The sequence below is a fragment of the Medicago sativa genome, chromosome 6 (assembly GCF_051527215.1).
Source record: "Medicago sativa cultivar Bolivia chromosome 6, Bolivia_mono, whole genome shotgun sequence".
Classification (NCBI taxonomy): domain Eukaryota; kingdom Viridiplantae; phylum Streptophyta; class Magnoliopsida; order Fabales; family Fabaceae; genus Medicago; species Medicago sativa.
Genome location: NC_140754.1, coordinates 945,594 through 971,633, shown reverse-complemented (window position 1 = coordinate 971,633; position 26,040 = coordinate 945,594). Strand labels below are relative to the sequence as shown.

Genomic DNA, 26,040 nt, shown 5'->3' with positions numbered 1-26,040 from the left:
TGTCACACGAGCCTCGCGGTGATAAATGGGCTTCTTCTTCAAGTCAATATGTCCCTGTGGTTAAAGAAGTTCCAACTTCGGATGTGTCGAATAATGCTACTGCAGGTACGGCAGAAATCAATACATCAATCAGTAGCTTTAGTTTTGCTCAGAAAAATGTCACAGATGTTATTCCTCAAGGTACGCTTCCTAAGCCGGCCGTTCCCGTGTTAGAATTGGCGACCCTTGAAGAGCTCATTGAGGAAAATCCCACTGATGAGGAGGAATTGGAAGTTATGGTACAACATTCGTTGCCTGTTTCTAATGTTGGAAACGTTGTTGACAATGTAGAAATTCCAAATTTTGAAGAAGCTTCAGCAACTGATCTTGTGGAAACTGAAACTGGTATGGCAGCAGGACACACTAGCTGTGCATATCACTGAAGGTACAGACACTGAGGTCGACATTGTTAACAGGGAGGTCCCACCAACTGCCCAAATTGTTGACAACGACGGTGCAGAACTGGAGAATACAAACAGCAACCGAATTGTCTGAGAGGAAGGAATGACACATCCTAATCCTCGAATTCAACATGATCTTGATCTTTGGCAGAAAATTAAGGATTGCCTGCCTAGCACCTCCGTACATGTATTGGAAGAGATAACTGATGTTGCAAACATAGAGCAAGTTTCCAATGCTGCAGCGTCCGAGCATTCTGTACCACAAATTCAGCACGCAACTCATAATAACAACGAGGACACTACTCAAAATGATGCAGAGGTAAATTTACCCGTACAACAACATGTTAGCAGGAACATTCAAAATGGTCTTGATTTATGGGCCAGAATCCGTGAATATGATCAACGAATGGCTGATGAAGGCTTCACTCAAGTTCTTACCAAGGCGCAGAAGCAAAATCGTAAAAAGCAAATCATTGGCACACCCTATCAAACCCGGGCAAAGGGTGGTCTTCCATCTTCCAAATGATTATGTTATTGGCGAATATGGGTCATGGGATTCAAAGTTCTATTTGGTTAGAAACTCTTCCGGCTGATTGTCAGTTGCATATGGATTTCTTCGTGATGGAGTCAGTTTGTTTAACTACATATTTTCTTAGTATGTAGTAGTTTATTTCAGCATTTTTTTGTTTGTTTTTCTTCTGAGAGTTTTGGCCTAGTCCCCCCTCTTCTTGTATATTTTTTTCCTTTTTTTAATAAAATTTTAGAGTTTGGCGGCATAGGATGGAGGTTTCTCAGATGCCAACCTAGTTGGTATGTCGGTGTTTCCTCTTGATGTCTGCCATTACTCCTTGCTTAGCAAAAAAAAAATATATAAATATGTGTATCTTGCCGACAACAGATTCATCCAAGTGATAGAGAATTGGACTCTTTGCGTGTGTGGGCGGGAATTCAATTAACATCAAACTTATTTCTAATACCAATAACAATGTTAAGAAATGTTGCCAACCCTAATTCTACACCTATTGGCGCCAACTCTTTGATGTTCCCAGATTTAATGCACTGCAAGCACAATTCAAGAAGCTCAATTCAGTTTCAAAACCGCACAATTCAAGAGGCTCAATTCAGTTTCAAAACCGCATGTAGGCAATCATATGCATTGAATCACAGCAGGTGATTCAGTTTCAAAACCGCTATATTTGAGGAATGCAAGCAATCATATGCATTGATTTCCCAATTCTGAATTCAATGCATCACCATTTCCAGGAGTTGGGTGCAGGAGTTCAAGAGTTCCCAGCCTGCTATATATTCATCCATTGAGAGTTTCTGATGCTCATTCATCCCTTGCTGTTGTGGGTTCATGGCGCACCAACATAGCATGCAGGCTTTGCTTTCATATCAAATGTTGATAGGTGGTTCTCCAAAGTCTGGAACTTTTTTATTCATGGTTTCTATTTTTTTAGATCATTGCAGCACTAATTTTTTTGGGTCCTTTTTTAGATCATTTCAGTCACGGTGGAGCTGTGATAAATTTGGGAGCTACTTTAATTTTGTTTGTTCCAAGAAGGTGTTTACAAAAAAAATAGATATCTTACCATTTCAGGTAACCCTCTGATTGATGAAATCTCCATATCAGAACTCATCCTGGCTGAGAAATTAGAAGAAAAATCTGCTTAGTTTTTTATACTTCAATTTCACATGTGCATGCATTCATACATATATACTATAAAGATGTTATTGAATAATGTTATATGATGGAGAAAAAACTTACTAATCAACATATATGAATTGATGCTTTGAGAGTTCCTGAGTTTTGGTTTGTTCACTAGACCTCACTGTATTATTTGTTTCAAACTTACAAGAGTTGTATTATTATATGCTCACGGATTTGGATGTGAAATTGGCTTTGGTACAACAATATAGAAGCCTATATTTGAATCAAAGACTAATAGACATAAACCAATTTTATATTATGAAGCCTATTTCAAGCTGACAAATAAATTACCTAAACAAAAAAAAAATTTTGCGGACTTTGGTGGTTTCTTCACCAACTAGACATTGAAATTTTGATCAAAGGGTTTGCAAATTATCAAAGGACCATTGTGGTCCCTTGCCACGTCTCAAGTCTCTAAAGTTATTTGCTGAACTCATAATTACCCATTTCTTCATTTTTCTACCTAATTAATCAAGTTATTTTTTTAGATTTCATTTTCTCATTCGCTTTGGTCAAAGATTGTCTAAAATTCATGACTAATATAAGCAAGGGCACATTTGAAAATCCAATAGCATGTGTGATATTCTAAGTGTTTATGCTTGCAATCATCTCAGAAACAGAAGCAAGGGGCGCATGTGTTTCTACACACAGAAACAGCAGCATAAAACCTGCAAAAAAAAAAAAAACAGTAGCAAGGGGCGCAGCACAGTCCCTATAACAGATCCAATTAATCAAAATAATGGCATTTAATTGGTATACATGATGGGATTGTTCACCTTTCAGCTGTCATAAAATGAATCTCTTGAGTTGGAGCATTAAAAACTGCACTAATTCATACTTGGTTGATGTTAGATAAAGATAACTACTCACATTATATATAGAAAAAATGTAACTTCTCATTGTAGAATAAATGTGTCAACCCAATGTTTTATCTTGGTTTTCGGGTGTCAAACATTGATTACGTTTGAACCTTTTGAACCTTTGATATCTCATTTTTTCTTGGGAAGGGAAAAAATAAGCAAAACCCTTGAGAATCGAGGTCCGGGAGTTGTTTTCGCTACGGGAAGGTGTTAGGCACCCATAACGACTATAGTATCCTATAGGAACCATCTTTACTTTCTACGCGCGCGCTTTATTTTTAAATGCTATTTTGAAAGTGATATTAAGCCTAAAGGTATTCTAAGTGAAGAATTGGAGGGAGAAGAATGTGTTTGAATTTTTGTTTTATTTGAATTGAAGGAATGTGTTTCCTTGCCTACGTACCCGTTTAAGGGATCAAATCCACCGTAGTTCTCTTCCAAAAAGATTTTTGTTTTTGTTGGTTGATTTTAAGTTTGAAAATTGGAATTTTGAAGAATGGAGATTGAGAGGCCTTAAAGGCATGAGAATTTAAGAAAAGGTGAGGTTTGATTAGTTATTTTGGAAAAAAGTCAAGTATGATTAATTTTCATTGAAATTTGATTAAGAAAATAAAAGAGAAAATGCAATGGGATTTTGATCCCAAGGTTTATTTGGAAAAAGGTTTTCAAGTGATGTTGTTCAAGTTTTTTTGGAAAATTGATTTTTCTAAATGTAAATCCTAAACATTCATCTAAACATGCAATCCTAAGCATATATCTAAAGTAACCATGTGAGGTGTGTGCTAGTGTCGGTGCTCGTGTCGGTGTACATTATTAGAGTCCATAGTCCATATTACATCATGCCCTAGTTTACATGCTATGGTCTTGCAAGAATTTTAAGCAATATTACAAAATACCTAAATTTACATACTAGTTCTTGGCAAAAAATTAAATTGCAAGAAAATAAAGGTGAATATGAGATGAGATGGGGATGCTTATGAAACAATGAACAAAATGGTTAGTAATATAAGGCACAAAATGATAGAAGAGATAGGCAAGAGAATATTAGGCAAATCAATGAGAATTAACACTAAAAAGTGGCAAAAATATGCCTAAAATTTACCATAACATGAAAGCAAGATCACGACCTATAATTTTCATATCCTTTGCAAATTTCCAAAGAGTTTTATTTCAGCATACGACATGAAAATTGTAAAGCAACATCAAGCTTCCAAAGTTTTGGCACACTTTAGACCTATTTTGCACTAATTTTCCACAAACAATTATTACCATGACTTGTAAGACAAGTAACTAACAACAACACATTCACAATCCGTAAAAACATTAAAACAGAGGTAAACTCATCATAAATTCACATACCAAAATTCAATATCATGCATCAAGATTTAAAGTCAAGAGCGTTGCAAAATTTCACAAAGTTTAACACAAAACATCACATATAAGCAAGAAACTATCACACTGTTTTTCATCAATGTTCAACATGTAAAAATCATCGCAAAACTTCATAAAAAATATCAAGAAACATGCAAGAAATTATTTAGAATTTTTCACAAAGTTTTGGCATGGCAGGGGTGTGAACAGCATTAGGCTGTGTAGGAATAGCAAGAAAATTCAATTGAAACAAAAACTGCAAACAAAAAGGGGCCCAAGCCCAAGCCAGGTTGAAAAACGGGTAGGGTTATGGGTCTGAATTGGGTTTTCACGTGGGTTATGGGTCAGGGAGGACCCATGTCGGTTGGGTGAAGCACAAAAGGGGGTTTTGTTGGCTTTTTCTTCATTTTGGACTCACACTTCTCTCTCTATCCTACAGGATGCTCTCCCTCTTCCTCACAAACTACTCAAACACATGAAGAAACTTCATCTTCAACCTTTTTCCGGCGCGGTGGCCGGCCACAATGAGGTGGCGGCGCCGCCGCCGAAAAACCTCCAGACATCTCCGTTTCGAAAATAAATTACACATTTAGAATCAGAATTTCTCCCTCTTTTCAAATCCACTCTTAAAAATTTTCAAACAATCATACAAACGTACTAGATCTCAAATTTCACACAACACCGAAAGAAAGGGAACAAGAATTACCTCTTTATCGTCGATCTGGACAGTTTCAGATTGCTTCTTCTTTCACGTGTTGCTTCTGGATCTGCGCCGTGCTCTCTTCTTCTTTCCTTGCTTCACTTTGATTCTGGATTCGGTTTGTTGTTGTAGGTTGTTATGCGGAACGGATTTGTTCTGATTTGTGTGCTTGAACCAATTCGAGTCCGTTTGATTTGATTCAGTTCCGTTTTCGAGTTTGGATCGTTGTTGGATTTGACTGGATCGTGATTTGTGTATCGAAACCAGCTTGCTCAGATTTGTGATTGTGTGGTTTTTTGTTGAATCAAACAGCTTGCATTTGGCTTTGTTAACGTGATTTCAAAAGATGTATGAGTTATCTTGTTGATGATTGTAGGTATTCGGATTGAAAATGATGAAATGGATCGGTTTTGCGAAGATTTTTGGTGAAGGTTTGTGATGATGGAGTTTATAGGTGGTTATGGAGGTTGTAGGTGGTGGTTGAAGGTGGTTATGGTGGAGATGTGGTGGTTATGGAGGTTGTTGAAGCTTTTGGCTATGGTGGAAGTTAGTTAGAGGAGAGAGAAAGTTGTTAGAAGAGAGGGAAAATAGAGAGAATATAATTATGAACTTTTGGGATTTTTTTGTGAAAATGATTGAAAAATAATTGGTGAGTTTGACCTTGACCATGACCTTGACTTTTATAGGTGATGAAAGGGATGCTTGCCCAATAATGTGATGCCATGTGGCACTTGGACTTGTAACAACCCTTGACTTTGACTCTAACAAACTTGAAAAAGGATTAAAATGCAAATAACAAAAGTACAAGGACTAAAATGAAAATTAAAACTAAAATTGAATTGAAAAAGTAAATTGAAAATTAACGTAAAGCGAGACAATTAAAAACAACAAAGCAAATTAAAATGAATCATAAATTTTATGTGAAATGACCAAAATGCCCCTAGGGACTAAGTCGACCTAAAATGACGCAAATGCAAATTTGAAATGGATTTTTATCAGGGAATTAAAGCAAGAGTTTATACAAACAAATTAAAAGACTCAGAGACAATTTTAAGAGATTAAACAGAGCTTTAACACATGAAAAGACTAAAATGCCCCTAGGGGCTAAACTGACTCAAAATGACTTCAAATACAATCTTTGAAACAGATTTTGACATAGAATTGAAATGAAGACTTATTCAAACTATTTGAAAGGACTCAAACAATTTTTAAAAGACTGAAATAAATTTTAACATAGGAAATGACTAAAATGCCCTTTTATGTGAATTTTGCAAGTAATATTGAAATAGGAAGCAGAGAAAGGTGCAATTGCTCAGAGACATATTCAAATGACTTGAAATGCAAGAAGAGAAGAATTGAACAAGTATTTTTAGGTCCAAAATTAGGGTATAACAGCTGCCCCTGTTTAAGTTTCTTTGTCCGGAGAGTCAAGAGACGAAGTCTTTGGGTTGACGGGACGAAGATACTTAAATATTAACATTTGCACTGTTTTTGGACATAAAAATACGTTTTCAGATTTTCAAAGATATGAATGCCATGCAATATTTTGATTATGAATGCAAGACAAACAACTGGAGTCTATGGAGCATGTCATGTCACTGGGGATCTAGGTGGACATTGACAGGGTAGACAAACCAGGGGATAGAAAATAGGGTACAAGCTGTTCTTTGGATCGAACCAGCCACTTGACCAAGGAATACAAAACAAGAGATAGGTGCAAGCTGTTCTTGGGATCGAACTTGGCACTTGACCGAAAACATAGACATACAGGCAGATACAAGCTGTTCTTTGGATCGAACTTGACACTTGATTGAAGATACAAACAGATGGACAGGTACAAACTGTTCTTTGGATCGAACTGGCTGTTTGGCTGGAGATATAGACAAAAGGGTAGATACAAACTGTTCTTTGGATCGAACTTGCCGCTGGATCATCACCACATCATTTTCAATTTACGTAATTTATTTACTTATACTTAAAACTTAACTAATTTCTTGATTTCCATCATTTTCAATTTACGTAATTTATTTACTTAAAACTTAACTAATTTCTTGATTTCCATCATTTTCAATTTACGTAATTTATTTACTTATACTTAAAACTTAACTAATTTCTTGATTTCCATCATTTTCAATTTACGTAATTTATTTACTTAAAACTTAACTAATTTCTTGATTTCCATCATTTTCAATTTACGTAATTTATTTACTTAACGAAATAATAATTTCTGATCTGTATCTATAGTGGACCTATTAGCTTAGTATGATTTGAATCGAGAAGAAGTTTTGACCATCTGTCAGAGAAAAAAAGACCGATTGGCTCTGTATCAATGGAATCTCATCATCCATACATAACGAATTGGTGTGGTAGATTCAAATTTAAATATATGAACAGTAAATAAAACTAGTATTCGTATTGAGACTAGAACTCATAGGGAAGAAAATAGATTTATGAATGGAATAAAATGTGCAATATTTACAGACAAAAGTATTCGGTTATTGGGAAAAAATCAATATACTTTTAATGTCGAATCAGGATCAACTAGGACAGAAATAAAACATTGGGTCGAACTCTTCTTTGGTGTCAAGGTAATAGCTATGAATAGTCATCGACTCCCAATAAAGGGTAGCAGAATGCGACCTATTATGGGACATAGACTGCATTACAAACGTATGATCATTACGCTTCAACCGGGTTATTCTATTCCACCTCTTAGAAAGAAAAGAACTTAAATAAAAATACACTTAATAGCATGGCGATACATTTATACAAAACTTCTATCCCGAGCAGCCGCAATGGAGCCGTAGACAGTCAAGTGAAATCCAATTCACGAAATCGTTTGATTTATGGACAGCATCATTGTGGTAAAGGCCGTAATGCCAGAGGAATCATTACCGCAGGGCATAGAGGAGGAGGTCATAAGCGTCTATACCGTAAAATAGATTTTCGACGGAATGAAAAAGATATATATGGTCGAATCGTAACTATCGAATACGACCCTAATAGAAATGCACACATTTGTCTCATACACTATGGGGATGGTGAGAAAAGATATATTTTACACCCCAGAGGGGCTATAATTGGAGATACCATTGTTTATGGTACAGAAGTTCCTATAAAAATGGGAAATGCCCTACCTTTGAGTGCGGTTTGAACTATTGATTTACGTAATTGGAAGTAACCAATTAGGTTTACGGCGAAACCTATCAATCGATCACGGATCCAATTTGAGTATGTGGGTAGGTGCAAACTGCTCTTTGGATCGAACTTGTCGTTTGACTGATAACAAAGCATAAACTGGGTACAAACTGTTCTTTGGATCGAACTTGTCGTTTGTCCGGAATTATAGGTATATAAGCAGGTACAAGTTGTTCTTTGGATCGAACTAGCCACTTGACCAATAACAAGATACAAATTGGAAGTTGGATTTAGAAAGATACAAATTGAGAGTAAGTTGATATTGACTTGATTTGAAGATAGACATGACCATTTTTGTTGGCCCAAGAGCAAATTGAGAGTGGATTAATATTGACATAGACATTGAATTGAAAGTTTGAGATTGAAAGAGAGATTGAAAGTTGAGATTAATCAGAGACATAGACATTGAATTGGAAAGTTGAAATTGGATTGAATTAGAGATTGAAATTGAATCGAGTTAGATTGACATTGAAATTGGATTGAAAGTTGAAATTGAATTGAAATTGAATTGAATTTGACAGTTGAAATTAGATTGAAAGTTGAAATTGAATTGAATTTGACAGTTGAAATTGAATTGAGTTTGACAGTTGAAATTGAATTGAATTGGACAGTTGAAATTGGATTGAAAGTTGAAATTGAATTGAATTTGACAGTTGAAATTGAAATTGTGATTGGATTGAAATTGGAGATTGAAATTGAGATTTGGATGTGAGTTGAATTTGGCATTTGAAATTGAATTGAAATTGAGATTGAAGATTGGATTGAATTGGAAATTGAAATTGGGTTGAATTAAAAAGGGAGTTTGAACTGAATTGAAAGTGGACACTGAGTTGGATTGGAAGTTGAAATTGGAAATGCAGCATGTATGTATGGTATAACAAGATTATTGAATGTATGAGCACATAAAATGCATGATTATGCATGTATGAATGCTTGAAATGCATGATTGGTTTGTAATTTGACAAAGAAGTTTCCCAGAGGCAGATGAAACATTGGAAGATTGGGCACGTAGTGGCTCGTGCTGCAACATATTCACATAGAAATCCTCTTTGGAGAGACCGTCGTTGAAAGACGTATCAAAACCATGGCTGAGGGCAATATAAACTTGTAGAGGAGGGAACCTTTTGAAGATTCTTGGATACAGGTTGCCGTTGCTAGGCGTGTCAGTGCTGGGTAAACATTGGATGTTCGCATCTGTGGTCAATGCTTTTCAATATTTCATTCTTTCATTCTTTCATTTTCAATCCCATTTTTGCCTGAACCGCCCTTTCGGGTTTTCGATTCACCGGGGAATAAAATTCTTTTCATTGCCCCATTTTTGTCTGAATTGCCTTCATAGGTTGTCAATCAGCGGGGTGCTCATTTTTGCCTAAGCCGCCCTTTCGGGTTTTCAACTTAGCGAGCTTTTATTTTCATTTTTTTCAATTTTCATTCTGTTTTTTCATTCTTGCCATTGACCACAGATCATCCTGGGGAGTAACCTGCTCGTAACATGTATTGAAATAGACATTGACATTCATTTATTCATGCATGCTTCATTGAAATGTACCCTATTGCTCAGGTTTGCTTTCAAAATAGACAGGGAAAGAGTTTTGCAATTTTCAAAAATGTTTGTTTCAGACATTGACATCATCAAATAGAAAGAAAATACTTTGTATATATAACATTGAAAATAGAAAGGAAAATAGAGTTTCAAACAATAGCACAGGCTCAAATTGATGTAGAAGAGTGAAAATTAGCCAAAGGCATAACTCCACGGATTTACAAAGCTTGGAAAATGGTAATTTTATTGGTTGGCGATACATTGAACACGATGACCGCTACATTTCATAGAAATTTTGAATTCACCAATACAGAAGCTTCTGATGAATATGACCATTGACAGTTGTAGATGCCCCAAGGAGTGATGGTGATTTGCCAGATATAGTTACTTGTCTTTCATTGTCAACCTCTTTTTTGCATGAACCGCCCTTTCGGGTTTTCGGCTCATCGAGGCGCTCATTCTTGCCTGAGTTGCGTACAATCTCAGCGAGCTCTTTCATATTCATTTTTTTTGTCCCTAACTTTTGCCTGGATCGCCCTTTCGGGTTTTCGATCCACCAGGAAGCGCATTTTTGCCTAGGCCGCCCTTTCGGGTTTTCGACCTACCACACTGTTCTTTTCTTTTTAGACAAAGTATTTCTTGACTATATCGGCATTAACAGGATTTGGGAGTTCAACGCCATCCATGTGTGTAAGAATCAAAGCACCACCAGAGAAAGCCTTCTTGACGACATAAGGACCTTCATAGTTAGGTGTCCACTTGCCCCTTGAGTCGGGTTGCTGACTTATCCTTCTTTTCAATACAAGTTCGCCTTCCTTGAATTCTCGAGGTCGGACTTTCTTGTCAAAAGCATTCTTCATCCGCACTTGATACAACTGTCCATGAGCCATAGCATCCATACGTTTCTCTTCAATCAGATTCAATTGATCGTACCGACTTTGACACCATTCGGCTTCGGTTAGTTTTGCTTCCATGATCACTCGAAGAGATGGAATCTCCACTTCCAGAGGGAGAACTGCTTCCATGCCATACACAAGAGAGAAAGGAGTTGCCCCGGTTGAACTACGCACTGTAGTACGGTAACCATGCAAGGCAAAAGGTAGCATTTCATGCCAGTCTTTGTAAGTAGTGACCATCTTCTGAACAATATTCTTGATGTTCTTGTTAGCGGCCTCAACTGCACCATTCATCTGAGGTCTATAAGGAGAAGAGTTGTGATGTTCAATTTTGAATTCTTCACATAAAGCTTGCATCATGCTATTATTCAGATTGGAACCATTATCAGTAATGATCTTGTTGGGAACACCATATCGACAGATGATGTTATTCTTGATAAACTTCACTACCACTTGCTTGGTCACATTTGCATAGGAGGCAGCCTCAACCCACTTGGTGAAGTAGTCAATTGCCACTAGAATGAAACGATGTCCGTTGGAAGCTTTTGGCTCGATTCTTCCGATCATGTCAATGCCCCACATAGAGAAAGGCCATGGGGAAGTCATAACTTTGAGAGCATGTGGAGGCACATGAATCTTGTCAGCATAAATTTGACACTTGTGGCATCTTTTAGCATGTTTGTGGCAATCACGCTCCATAGTTATCCAGTAATAGCCGGCTCTTAACAGTTTCCTTGACATAGTGTGACCCGAAGCATGGATCCCAAAAGTACCATCATGTACATCATGCATCAGTTTCTCAGCTTCTTGTTTGTCAACACACCTCAACAAGACCATGTCATAGTTCCTCTTGTATAGGATTTCTCCGTCCAGAAGGAATTTGCTAGCCCATCGTCTCAAGGTCTTTTTATCCTTGTTGGAAGCACCAGGTGGATATTCATGATTCTGCAAGAATTGCTTGATGTTGTATGTTATACCCTAATTTTGGACCTAAAAATACTGGCTTCATTCTTTTCTTGCATTTCAAGTCACTTGAATATATCTCTGATCAATTGCATCGTTCTCTGCATTTTATTTCAATGTTATTTGCAAAATTCATGAAAAAGGGTATTTTAGTCATTTCCTGCATTCAAATTCATTTTAGTCCTTGAAAATTGCTTGAGTCCTTTCAAATAGTTTGAATAAGTCTTCATTTCAATTCTATGTCAAAATCCATTTCAAAGATTGTATTTGAAGTCATTTTGAGTCAGTTTAGCCCCTAGGGGCATTTTTGTCTTTTCATGTGTCAAAACTCCGTTCAAATTCTAAAAATTGTCTCTGAGTCTTTTAATTTTGCTTATATAAGTTCTTGCTTCAATTCTCTGTTAAAAATCCATTTTAAAATTGCATCTGAGTCTTTTTTAGTCGTTTTAGTCTCCAGGGGCATTTTGGTCATTTCACACAAAATTTCGGCAGAGAGAGGTTACTTTAACGTACCTCATTTAAATAATTGGTTCATTTTAGTCCGTTTTGTCATTTTTATCGTTTCACTTTACGTTATTTTCCATTTACCAATTTTAATTCATTTTAATTTTCATTTTAAGTTCTAAAAACTTCTAAATTTGCCCTTTAGTCCTTTTATTGAATTTTATTCCTTTAAGGGTTTTTTATTATTTTAATTTTTAGTCCTTTAAGTCAAAATTTTTAGTTTTTAAGTCTTTTTTAGGTCAAATACAGAAAAGTCCTTTTAATTTCATATTTTTGCATAATGGTCCTTTTAGTTTTAGAAATTGCAGGTTGGTCCCTAAGTCCAGAAATCAGTCCAAGGTAAGGTCCAGATACGTGGCAAGTCCTAAGTGGCTCAGAGGCCACATGGCAGCCTATATAAGGGGCCAAGTCATCAATGCAACAGAAGGATACCATTCAATCACTGACACATCATCAGAAAACCCTAACAAACGTTCTCTCTCTCTTCCAAACTCTAGCCACCGTAACTAACTTTCCACCACCACAAAAACAACCGTAACAGAATCTCAGCCACCATAACAAACACAAAATCCTCATCAATTCAACACAAAAAACACATCAATTCACAACGATTTCCACAGAAAAACCAAAGCTCAGAATCAAAATCAAGAACACGAAGGAACAATCACAAACCCTAGAAATTCCAGAATGCAAATTCAAGGTCAGACGCGAAGAATTCGAAGCGATTCTCAGTGATTCATCAGGGAATCATCATCATCGAATCACCACCTCTGCAATTCGAGTGTGAATTCACCATTGTCAACGGTGAACTCAAGCACGATCACAGAGGGTTTGAAAGAAGTGAGAAGAAGAGAATTGAAGCAAATCCTGAACTAGTGAAGAGGAAAAGAACAAAGAACACCGATTTATTTTCGGTTCAACTTACCAGAAGCTTTCGCAGGATCTGTTCGTTCGAATCTCCAAACAAATTCAGGTAAACACATAAAAACCTTCTCGTTTTTCCTTTAAATCATCATCGAAGGCTCAAAATTGGAAATAAACGGTGAATCGAAGTGAAAACTTCGAAAGGTTTCAAAAAAGTTTGAAACGAAACCCTAAAATGTAAAATCACGAAGGTTCACCGTTTATTTTTCGAATCAGAGTTCAAATTCGTCATCAGCATAGAAAATAGGTCAAGGTAGGGTTTGGTTTCGAGAAGATTAGCAAAAAATTTTGAAACCCTAGAACGTAAGATTCGAACGTAGATCTGTTCGAATTTAAGCCTCATTTCATGAAAACAGTCTCAGATTCGTAAAGAGGGGAGGAAGACGAAGCGTTTTGGGTATTTAGTTTCAAGAAATAACGTTAGATCGTCGGAGAAGATGAAGATTCCGATGAATCTTCATCCCTCTCCGCCGTCCTCCGCCGTCCTCCCCAGTTTACGGCAAGGCTGAGTTTTAGAGAGAAGATGAGAGAAGAACGAATGAAGAGAGAGAAGTTAGGGTTGAAAATGAACTGAACCGGCCTTTACTTGTTTTTAAAGGGAAGTGAACCAGACCGGTTCAGTTGAACCAGTCTGGTTCGTCCGTGAACCTTGTGTCTAGGCCGTCTGATCTAGGGTTTGGGATCCTGGATCAATCCAACGGCCCTGATGAGTTTGGATGATCCAGGATCCATGCAGGTTTGGGGTTGGGCCTATTTCCTTCGTTTTGTTTTGAATTTCTTGCTATCTTCTACACTGCTTGATGCTTTTTACACCCCTGTCTCTTTAAAAATCCTTTGAAAATTCCTAAAAAAATTCCTATGTGTTCTTAATCTTTTTCTTGATATTTTTGTGATGTGTTAGGTGTTAAATCTTGATTAAAAAATATGTGTGGTATTTTCTTGTTAATTGTTACTATTTTAATTGAAATTTGTGGAATTTTATATGTTCTTGAGCTTTAAAAATCCTTTTAAAAATTCTATAAAAAATTTTGTATGTTTCTTTTTAATTTTGTGATGCATCTATGCATTTGGTTCACTGAAAATTTTGCCAAGAGGTGTTAACACATTGTCTTGCATTATTTCTTGTTCTTTTTATGTGAAAAACCTCTAAAAATTAGTTCAATTCTATGCCATGTTCTTGATGACTACTTGATACACATGATATATATTTCTATGAATCTTTAGCCACTGTTTGTACATGGTTTTGATGATTGTGTGTGGATCTTGGTTAGTTGCTTGGTTTACAAGTCACATTTGTGAATAAATGATGCATATATGTCTAAATTCCCCTTAAAAATGTCAAGTCCATCATATTGCCCTAATTCTCACTTTAAGACTTGATTCTAAGCCTTTTAAAAATGTATGAGAATGTGAGGATTTTAGGCAATAGGATTCTTACATTTTGTGGGTGATTTTTAGTCATATTTTGCACTTGTCTTGGTTTATTTTGTGTTAGATTCCATGCTTTTATTATAGTATTTTTCTTGCCTTATTTTTCTCCATATTATCATGTGCTACTAACCATTTTCTTGTGTTTCATGTTTCATACATCATGAGCATACTCTCTATCACACTTTTTCATCCCATTTCTTTACATTTCTTTTGATTTTAATTCATTTGTGTGGGATTAAGTTCTCACAAGGAAGTAGTGTGTATGTAGGTGAAGGATGTAATATGGACTATGGACTCTAATGATGTACACCGACACAAGCACCGACACATGCACACACATCACATAGATATTTTTAGATGTATGTTTAGGTTATGCATGTTTAGATGTATGTTTAGGATTGCATGTTTAGATGAATGCTTAGGATTTACACTTAGAAAAATCAATTTTCCAAAAAAACTTGAACAACATCACTTGAAAACCTTTTCCAAAAAATATAGGAGTCAAAACTCCTTTGCATTTTCTCTTTATTTTGTTAATCAAAATTTCAATGAACTTTAATCATACTTTGACTTCCTTTCTCAAAATAACTAATCAAACCCCACCTTTTTCACAATCTCATGCCTTTAAGGCCTCTTTCTATTCTTCAAAATTCCAATTTTCAAACTTAAAAATCAACCAACAAAAACAAAAAACATTTTTTTTGGAAGAGAACTACGGTGGATTTGATCCCTTAAACGGGTATGTAGGCAAGGAACAAAATTCCTTCAATTCAAATAAAATAAAATCAAACATTCTTCTCCCTCCAATTCTTCACTTAGTAAACCCTTAGGTGTAAATATCATGTCTTAAATAGCATTTAAAAATAAAGCGCGCACGTAGAAATTAAAGACGGATCCTATAGGTTACTATAGTCATTATGGGTGCCTAACACCTTCCCGTAGAGAAAACAACTCCTGGACCTCGATTCTCAAGGGTTTTGCTTACTTTTTCCCTTCCCAAGAAAAAATAAGATATCACCGGTTAAAAAGGTTCAAACGTAATCAATGTTTGACACCCGAAAACCAAGATAAAACATTGTAATACCAAGGTTTTCCATTATTCACGTCTTTATCAACTTGATCTAGCATATTTTCAATAGTAAACACATGAGCGGGTCTATCAAGACGCTGCACTTTGATTACGGGCACGTCATTCCAGTGATTGACACGAAACATAGAAGACAAAGTAGCAAGAGCGTCAGCCATCTGGTTCTCATCCCGAGGGATGTGGTGCAGCTCGACCTTGGTAAAGTATGTCAACAGACGTCTGGCATAGTCACGGTAAGGGATCAACTTCTCATGATGAGTCTCCCATTCACCCTTTATCTGATTAATAACAAGTGCAGAATCTCCATAGATGTCAAGGTGCTTAATTCTCAGGTCCATAGCTTCTTCAATGCCCAGGATGCATGCTTCATATTCTGCTATGTTGTTTGTGCATTCAAAAGTTATTCGAGCGGTGAAAGGAATGTGGTGCCCCTGTGGAGTTACAATGATGGCCCCAATTCCTTTACCATAAGCATTAACAACACCATCAAACACCAATCCCCACTTGCTATTGGGGTTTGGCCTTTCATTAATCAGTGGTTCTTCACAGTCTTTCGCTTTCAGATACATGATCTCTTCATCACGAAAATCAAACTTAATCGGCTGGTAATCATCAAGAGGTTGACAAGCAAGATGCTCAGCAAGGATGCTTCCCTTGATTGCTTTCTGAGCTTTGTACACAATATCATATTCAGACAACAACATTTGCCAACGTGCAATCTTTCCAGTAACAGCAGGTTTCTCAAAGATGTACTTGATTGGATCCATTCAGGATATCAACCAAGTTGTATGATTCACCATATAATGATGTAGGCGTTTGGCATCCCAGGCTAAAGCACAACAAGTCTTTTCAAGCATTGTATACCGAGTCTCACAGTCGGTGAACTTCTTGCTCAGATAGTAGATAACATGTTCTTTCTTCCCAGTCTCGTCTTGTTGACCGAGAACACAACCCACTGAATCCTCTAATACTGACAAATACATAATCAAAGGCCTTCCTTCCACTGGTGGGACAAGGATAGGTGGTTCCAACAAGTATTCTTTAATGCTATCAAAAGCTTCCTGGCATTCATCATTCCATACAACAGGCTGATTCTTTCTGAGCAACTTGAAAATTGGTCCGCAGGTAGTAGTCATGTGAGATATGAATCTTGAAATATAATTCAGACGTCCGAGGAAACCTCTAACTTGCTTTTCAGTTTGAGGGGTCGACATCTCTCTGATGGCTCGGACTTTATCAGGATCAACTTCAATGCCTTTTTGGCTGACAATGAAGCCCATCAGCTTTCCTGATCTTACACCGAATGTACACTTATTAGGATTCAACCTCAGCTTGTACTTTCTCAATCTTTCAAACATCCTTTTCAAATACACAACATGTTGCTCTTCATCACCTGACTTCACAATCATGTCATCAACATATACTTCAATCTCTTTGTGAATCATATCATGAAACAGAGTGGTCATACCCCTTTGATAGGTAGCACCAGCATTTATCAAGCCAAACGACATCACTTTATAACAGAACGTTCCCCACGGAGTGATGAAGGACGTCTTTTCTCTATCTTCAGGTGACATCCGTATCTGGTTATAGCCAGAGAAACCATCCATAAAGGAGAACACTTTGGATTGAGCAGTACTGTCAACAAGCACATCAATATGAGGCAATGGGAAGTTATCTTTTGGACTGGCTTTATTCAAATCTCTGTAATCAACACACATTCGAACTTTCCCATCTTTCTTTGGTACTGGTACGATATTGGCAATCCACTCAGGATATTCAGCTGTCATGAGGAAACCCGCATCAATCTACTTCTGCACCTCAGCCTTGATCTTAAGAGCCATGTCTGGACGAGACCTTCTCAATTTTTGTTTGATAGGAGGACATTTAGGTCTTGTCGGTATTCGATGTTCCACAATCTTGGGATCTAGACCCGGCATATCTTCATAGGACCATGCAAAGACATCTGGATAATCATGGAGAAGCTGAGTAATCTTCTTTTTCACCTCTGGCTCAAGTGCAGCACCGATCTTGATCTCTCGCTTGTTCTCTTCAGTACCCAGGTTGATAAGCTCAATCTCTTCCTGGTGAGGCTGAATGGCTCTTCTTTCTTGCTCAAGCAGTCGAGTGATCTCATACGGTATCTCTTCATTATCCTCCTCATCTTCAGCTTCATATACAGGGAATTCAAAATTTGGAGGAACCATAGGGTCACTGTGTTCAACGGGTTTATTGTGGTTCAATCTGCATAATATGATTGGGATGATTTTAGAAAAAAATTTCATGCAGATTTTTGAAATTAATAAGAAAATACAGATGTTTTGGTTTTTTTTGGCATTACCATTATTTCCAAGAAAAAAGGCACTAAAAAGTAAGAAAAAAACAAAGAGTCGTGAGAAAGACGACAACTTTTATTGATAACGGCAATGCCGAAACAAACATGCCCTTACAATGATATCACTTTCGCCTGGGGCAGAGCGAAAGGATTGTTATTTTGAAAACAAAGAAAAACATGAGCAACAAGACACATTACATGGAAGCATGCATGACTAAAGGAACATCAATGGCCTCCCAATTTCTCACAGTGCCTCCTGGTACAACAAATGTAGGCACATAACTACTTGCAGCAGCATCTTCAGCAATAGCATTGATAAACCCAGCACTGTAGAAAGTTCCTGTTGAAACGCCTGAGGTTGGGGAGAATCCAAGGCCCTCTTTACGCTTGTTTTCCAGAATCTGAATCACTTTGCCCCAGCCGGCAGCCTGCCCTTCTTGAACAGCCTTCTGGGCGTCTTTCAGTGAAGCCATGCTAGCACTAGCCCTCCGGGGCTCTGCACCTTCAACAGTCAAGCCTTGAAATGACTTCCCTTCAGCGGACCCTGATTCAACACAAGATAAAGATGACACTTGGCTAACCAGATATGCTTCTTCACCATGTACAGTGACAATCTTACCGTTCCTCATGAACTTGAGCTTTCTGATGCAAAGTAGAAGTGACTGCCCCAGCATCGTGAATCCACGGTCTTCCGAGGAGACAGCTGTAAGAAGCATTGATGTCCATGACCTGGAAAGTGATCTGGAATGTCTCAGGACCAATGGTAATTGGCAAGTCTACCTCTCCAGGAACATCTTTGCGAGATCCGTCGAAAGCCTTAACCAAATAGCTGCTTCCCCTCAGAGAAATTCCATGATGACTCAACTGTCTCAGTGTAGATTCAGGCATTACATTTAAGGAGGATCCAGTGTCCACCAACACATTGGATATCATGTCAGACTTGCAGTGTACTGAGATATGCAGAGCCAAGTTGTGGTGTTTCCCTGCTTCGGGGAGCTCATCATCACCAAACCCCAAGTTATTGCAAGCAGTAATGTTACCCACTATTCCATTGAACTGGTCCACGGAGACTTCATGATCAACAAAGGCCTGTTCCAGTACTTTCATCAACACTTTCCTGTGAGCTTTTGAGCTCAAGAGCAGAGACAAGATGGATATCTTTGACGGAGTTTGCAGCAGCTGGCCAACAATCTTATAATCGCTCTTTTTAATAAGCCTCAAAATCTCGTCCAGATTAGACTCTTCAATGGGCTGGCCCGAGGGGCTGGCATTCTCTTACTCAAGGTTAGCCATGTTTCTTCTCTTGTACAATCTTGTCTGATGAACTCTATCTGGTTGGTGAATCTTGCGAGCACGAGCCACTTTTCAGACTGCGGCAGAAGAACCAGGAGACAATGAGCATGGGAAGCCATTTGTGACCGATGAATGATGCATATGATGCATGATATGCAAATGCGAAAAGACTCTTTTTTGTCAGAGGACTTTGTCAAAGTGGTTGTGAACATCACGGAGAAACACGGTTTTATTTGAAAATCTTGAGCAAAACTAAAAGTTTAGTTGAGATGGTATCACTTGGCGTTCACATCCGTGATGTTCATAAGATGACTTGTCTAAGTCCTCCGATAAATGCATGGAAAAAGTTTATGCATGTATGCATGTATGCATGAATGCATGGTTGTGTTCAAGTTCGGGGAAAACATGGTGGGTTAAAGTTCAAAGTCGAGGAGTCATGGGTGGACACGGTGTCCGGTGAAACTAGGGCTTTAGGAAATAGTAACCGGGTTCTAAAAAAGGGTTCCCAAGTTGCAACCTCTCCGACGTACATCACGGTGTCACGAGACAACACTCGCTCCATGATTACACATAAGAAGGTCTAGCTTGAGTGTAGTATCGCGTGACAACTAAAACTCGAGACAACACTCGGTTTAGTCTCCGCACTACGTCCTAGAAAACGGCCATGGATGGGTTCGGTTATCTACGGTTCATAGCGTCATAGAACAATTAGAAGTAAAGTGCCTAAACGCGACAACACGCGCCGACAACATCACCTCCAAAATGCCTTAGCTATGTGGGATTTGATCGCATAATCCAAAACACGAGGCAACCCCCGGAATGAATTGTCGATTATATCCCTCCTAAATCCTAAGTTCACTCAGCCCGGGTGTAGGACTTTTGATATTCTCACCCCACACGTTTGCAAGAATTTAAACATTTATTCACATAGGAAAGCAAGTAAAAGAAACAAGTAAAAACGAAAGCGCAAGCGTGGAAATAAAGACTAGGCGTAACTCTCGAATCTCCCCAGTGAAGTCGCCAGCTGTTTTATCTTGCTTTTCGGGTGTCAAACATTGATTACGTTTGAACCTTTTGAACCTTTGATATCTCATTTTTTCTTGGGAAGGGAAAAAATAAGCAAAACCCTTGAGAATCGAGGTCCGAGAGTTGTTTTCGCTACGGGAAGGTGTTAGGCACCCATAACGACTATAGTGTATCCTATAGGAACCATCTTTACTTTCTACGCGCGCGCTTTATTTTTAAATGCTATTTTGAAAGTGATATTAAGCCTAAAGGTATTCTAAGTGAAGAATTGGAGGGAGAAGAATGTGTTTGAATTTTTGTTTTATTTGAATTGAAGGAATGTGTTTCCTTGCCTACGTACCCGTATAAGGGATCAAATCCACCGTAGTTCTCTTCCAAAAAGATTTTTGTTTTTGTTGGTTGATTTTAAGTTTGAAAATTGGAATTTTGAAGAATGGAGATTGAGAGGCCTTAAAGGCATGAGAATTTAAGAAAAGGTGAGGTTTGATTAGTTATTTTGGAAAAAAGTCAAGTATGATTAATTTTCATTGAAATTTGATTAAGAAAATAAAAGAGAAAATGCAATGGGATTTTGATCCCAAGGTTTATTTGGAAAAAGGTTTTCAAGTGATGTTGTTCAAGTTTTTTCGGAAAATTGATTTCTCTAAATGTAAATCCTAAACATTCATCTAAACATGCAATCCTAAGCATATATCTAAAGTAACCATGTGAGGTGTGTGCTAGTGTCGGTGCTCGTGTCGGTGTACATTATTAGAGTCCATAGTCCATATTACATCATGCCCTAGTTTACATGCTATGGTCTTGCAAGAATTTTAAGCAATATTACAAAATACCTAAATTTACATACTAGTTCTTGGCAAAAAATTAAATTGCAAGAAAATAAAGGTGAATATGAGATGAGATGGGGATGCTTATGAAACAATGAACAAAATGGTTAGTAATATAAGGCACAAAATGATAGAAGAGATAGGCAAGAGAATATTAGGCAAATCAATGAGAATTAACACTAAAAAGTGGCAAAAATATGCCTAAAATTTACCATAACATGAAAGCAAGATCACGACCTATAATTTTCATATCCTTTGCAAATTTCCAAAGAGTTTTATTTCAGCATACGACATGAAAATTGTAAAGCAACATCAAGCTTCCAAAGTTTTGGCACACTTTAGACCTATTTTGCACTAATTTTCCACAAACAATTATTACCATGACTTGTAAGACAAGTAACTAACAACAACACATTCACAATCCGTAAAAACATCAAAACAGAGGTAAACTCATCATAAATTCACATACCAAAATTCAATATCATGCATCAAGATTTAAAGTCAAGAGCGTTGCAAAATTTCACAAAGTTTAACACAAAACATCACATATAAGCAAGAAACTATCACACTGTTTTTCATCAATGTTCAACATGTAAAAATCATCGCAAAACTTCATAAAAAATATCAAGAAACATGCAAAAATTATTTAGAATTTTTCACAAAGTTTTGGCATGGCAGGGGTGTGAACAGCATTAGGCTGTGTAGGAATAGCAAGAAAATTCAATTGAAACAAAAACTACAAACAAAAAGGGGCCCAAGCCCAAGCCAGGATGAAAAAAGGGTAGGGTTATGGGTCTGAATCGGGTTTTCACGTGGGTTATGGGTCGGGGAGGACCCATGTCGGTTGGGTGAAGCACAAAAGGGGGTTTTGTTGGCTTTTTCTTCATTTTGGACTCACACTTCTCTCTCTATCCTACATGATGCTCTCTCTCTTCCTCACAAACTACTCAAACACATGAAGAAACTTCATCTTCAACCTTTTTCTGGCGCGGTGGCCGGCCACCCTGAGGTGGCGGCGCCGCCGCCAGAAAACCTGCAGACATCTCCGTTTCGAAAATAAATTACACATTTAGAATCAGAATTTCTCCCTCTTTTCAAATCCACTCTTAAAAATTTTCAAACAATCATACAAACGTACTAGATCTCAAATTTCACACAACACCGAAAGAAAGGGAACAAGAATTACCTCTTTATCGTCGATCTGGACAGTTTCGGATTGCTTCTTCTTTCACGTGTTGCTTCTGGATCTGCGCCGTGCTCTCTTCTTTTTTCCTTGCTTCACTTTGATTCTGGATTCGGTTTGTTGTTGTAGGTTGTTATGCGGAACAGATTCGTTCTGATTTGTGTGCTTGAACCAATTCGAGTCCGTTTGATTTGATTCAGTTCCGTTTTCGAGTTTGGATCGTTGTTGGATTTGACTGGATCATGATTTGTGTATCGAAACCAGCTTGCTCAGATTCGTGATTGTGTGGTTTTTTGTTGAATCAAACAGCTTGCATTTGGCTTTGTTAACGTGATTTCAAAATATGTATGAGTTATCTTCTTGATGATTGTAGGTATTCGGATTGAAAATGATGAAATGGATCGGTTTTGCGAAGATTTTTGGTGAAGGTTTGTGATGATGGAGTTTATAGGTGGTTATGGAGGTTGTAGGTGGTGGTTGAAGGTGGTTATGGTGGAGATGTGGTGGTTATGGAGGTTGTTGAAGCTTTTGGCTATGGTGGAAGTTAGTTAGAGGAGAGAGAAAGTTGTTAGAAGAGAGGGAAAATAGAGAGAATATAATTATGAACTTTTGGGATTTTTTTGTGAAAATGATTGAAAAATAATTGGTGAGTTTGACCTTGACCATGACCTTGACTTTTATAGGTGATGAAAGGGATGCTTGCCCAATAATGTGATGCCATGTGGCAATTGGACTTGTAACAACCCTTGACTTTGACTCTAACAAACTTGAAAAAGGATTAAAATGCAAATAACAAAAGTACAAGGACTAAAATGAAAATTAAAACTAAAATTGAATTGAAAAAGTAAATTGAAAATTAACGTAAAGCGAGACAATTAAAAACAACAAAGCAGATTAAAATGAATCAGAAATTTTATGTGAAATGACCAAAATGCCCCTAGGGACTAAGTTGACCTAAAATGACGCAAATGCAAATTTGAAATGGATTTTTATCAGGGAATTAAAGCAAGAGTTTATACAAACAAATTAAAAGACTCAGAGACAATTTTAAGAGATTAAACAGAGCTTTAACACATGAAAAGACTAAAATGCCCCTAGGGGCTAAACTGACTCAAAATGACTTCAAATACAATCTTTGAAACAGATTTTGACATAGAATTGAAATGAAGACTTATTCAAACTATTTGAAAGGACTCAAACAATTTTTAAAAGACTGAAAGAAATTTTAACATAGGAAATGACTAAAATGCCCTTTTATGTGAATTTTGCAAGTAATATTGAAATAGGAAGCAGAGAAAGGTGCAATTGCTCAGAGACATATTCAAATGACTTGAAATGCAAGAAGAGAAGAATTGAACAAGTATTTTTAGGTCCAAAATTAGGGTATAACACCCAAGAGTTGTTTTATTTTTCAACGTGCTCATTAAAAAAGTTTAACTCCAAAATAACTTTCTATTTTTTGAACTTCTCATCTTAAACAATCTTAATTGAATTTATCTCATTACAATTCCTAAAAAAAAATTCATATTCACTCCCACTCTTTATAACCATCACTTATCCAACAATCATTTTCTCCTTATTCTACATATTTGTTACTTCTTTTCAATCCTTGAGTGCTTCCACAGCGATGTTATTGATACTATCATATTCATTTGCACTAAGGTTTGTTTTATTGTTCATTTGTACTAAAGCTATTGTATATTTCTTTTTCTTTTTTCAAAAATTATTTTTCACTCCATGGATGATGCTGTTATTTAAAAAGTTGTTCTTTTGCTCAAAAAAATAATATAAAAAGCCGTTCCTAATTCCTCTTATCACACCATTGTTAATTCAAAATTAATCTTTGACTTAAGTTACAAAAACTTTTAAACTCTACTTTATATTTATTTATATGGTGTGTGTGTGAATTGCATTATCCTTTCAGATATTCAGGAAACCGGAAAGGTGACCAATAGGGGGGCGAAACACGGTTCCTCATGTCATAATAGGCTCATGTTATGTTTTTCATCATTGTTGATCAGAAATGGAATCTACTAAAAGGCTCAAAACCAGCGGTATGTAATTTTGATTCATAATTTTAAATCACATGAAGGTAGCATGGTAGTTTTCATTACTATAAAAGTGGCAAGCTGTGTCACAGTCCTTGATCAATGTTATTTAATGTAGCTGACACTCCATCAACGCATAGAGACAATGGAATTTTGCCGTCAGATAAAGTAGGCCTCAAACCAATTGGTCCTGGAAAATATACTCTAAGGCATGTGGGAAATCAAGGTAGTGGTCTCAGAATTCAAAATATATGCCCAGAAGATGTCCCGCCGGCAGTTTCCAATCAATGCACTTATGATAATGAAGGTGCTCACATGTACTGAATTATTGTAGTCAAGTATAGACCTATAATGACAAAATATACAAAACCTTTAATGTCCTGTTTTTCGAAAATATTGTCCCTGTTTTGTTAAATTTTGTGAATTTCTCATTTTTTTCCTTTAGGAGATGACATTGATATGAGCGATAGTGAAACACTATCGGATGAATCGGATGTGGATGAGATTGAACCCCCGCATGATTAGTTTAATTGCGCACAAAATAGTGAGCAGTATGATGTTCCTGACAATGATTATGGTAGGTTAAAATAATATATGTCGTTCGTGCATTTCTCTTGAGCGAATAGTTTTCTCTTTTTTATGTTAATATGATCATTTGCGTGCCACAGAAGGCGTGGAGCTGATGGAAAACATCATGCCATCTAAAAAAAAGGACAAGACGCAGGAGAACAAAATTATTGGTTGAATCCGATATAGTTGGTAAATTTCCAAAAATACTTGCCGATTCTCTCAAATTTATTATTGTTAGTTTTTTTAATTGATTGGATGACACACTCTCAAACTATTAATGTTGCGCATGTCTCCCTTGATTATTCAGAATATTTCGATGTTGGGGAACCGCGGTATGTTTGTAAGGATTGCAACGCATTAATGTGGTATGAAGAAAGGGCAAATAAAAACAGGCGCACGTCAACGCCAGAATTTTCTATGTGTTGCATGCAAGGAAGGATAGAGATTGCACCATTCGCCCGCCTACCTCAATCCCTTCATGAGTTGTACTTTAAAGATGATAGAAAGAGCAAATATTTTTTGGATAACATTAGATCATTTAACAGCATGTTCGCCTTCACTTCAATTGGTGCAAAGATCGATAAGACCAAAAACAATGGCAGAGCACCGCCAGTTTTTACAATGAATGGAGAAAATTACCACCAAATCGGTAGTTTGCTGCCTAAACCAGGGGATCAACCTAAGTTTGCACAATTGTATATATATGATAATGATAACGAAACTCACAATCGGATAGCATCCGTGAGGTAATTTCCTTATTTCACCAAATATGAGTGCATGTCTTGCTTAATTTAGTTACCAAATCATTGGTTCTTACAATTTAAGGATGTGTTTCATAATGTATAGCCTTATGCATTCAAGGAACCAATTCATAAATTCCAATTTTTTTGCATTTGTCATAATATACTGTATTTTGATTTCTTACTATATGATACTTGGCTTGGTACTCTACTTTTTATAATCAAGACTATAACTGCCCGTGCGATAGCACGGGTAGGGGGACTAGTTTAGTTAATGGAGATGGAGATTAAATGAGTGAAGTATTTACTATTTAGAATTTACCTTACAAATAATAGAACTCTGATAAATTTACAAATATTTAAACACACAACATTTTGATCATGCACGTA

The 26,040-nt window shown here is 36.9% G+C and overlaps 1 long non-coding RNA gene across 1 annotated transcript; it reads left to right on the top strand.

Moving 5' to 3' along the window:
* The first annotated feature begins 1,395 nt into the window (after window positions 1-1,395).
* LOC146911871 (uncharacterized) lies at window positions 1,396-25,871 on the top strand. The gene is made up of 8 exons (XR_015013946.1): window positions 1,396-1,610; window positions 1,704-1,849; window positions 1,938-2,040; window positions 24,217-24,346; window positions 24,459-24,647; window positions 24,786-24,917; window positions 25,009-25,099; window positions 25,218-25,871. It is a non-coding gene; the product is annotated as an uncharacterized LOC146911871 (long non-coding RNA).
* Window positions 25,872-26,040: the final 169 nt, after the last annotated feature.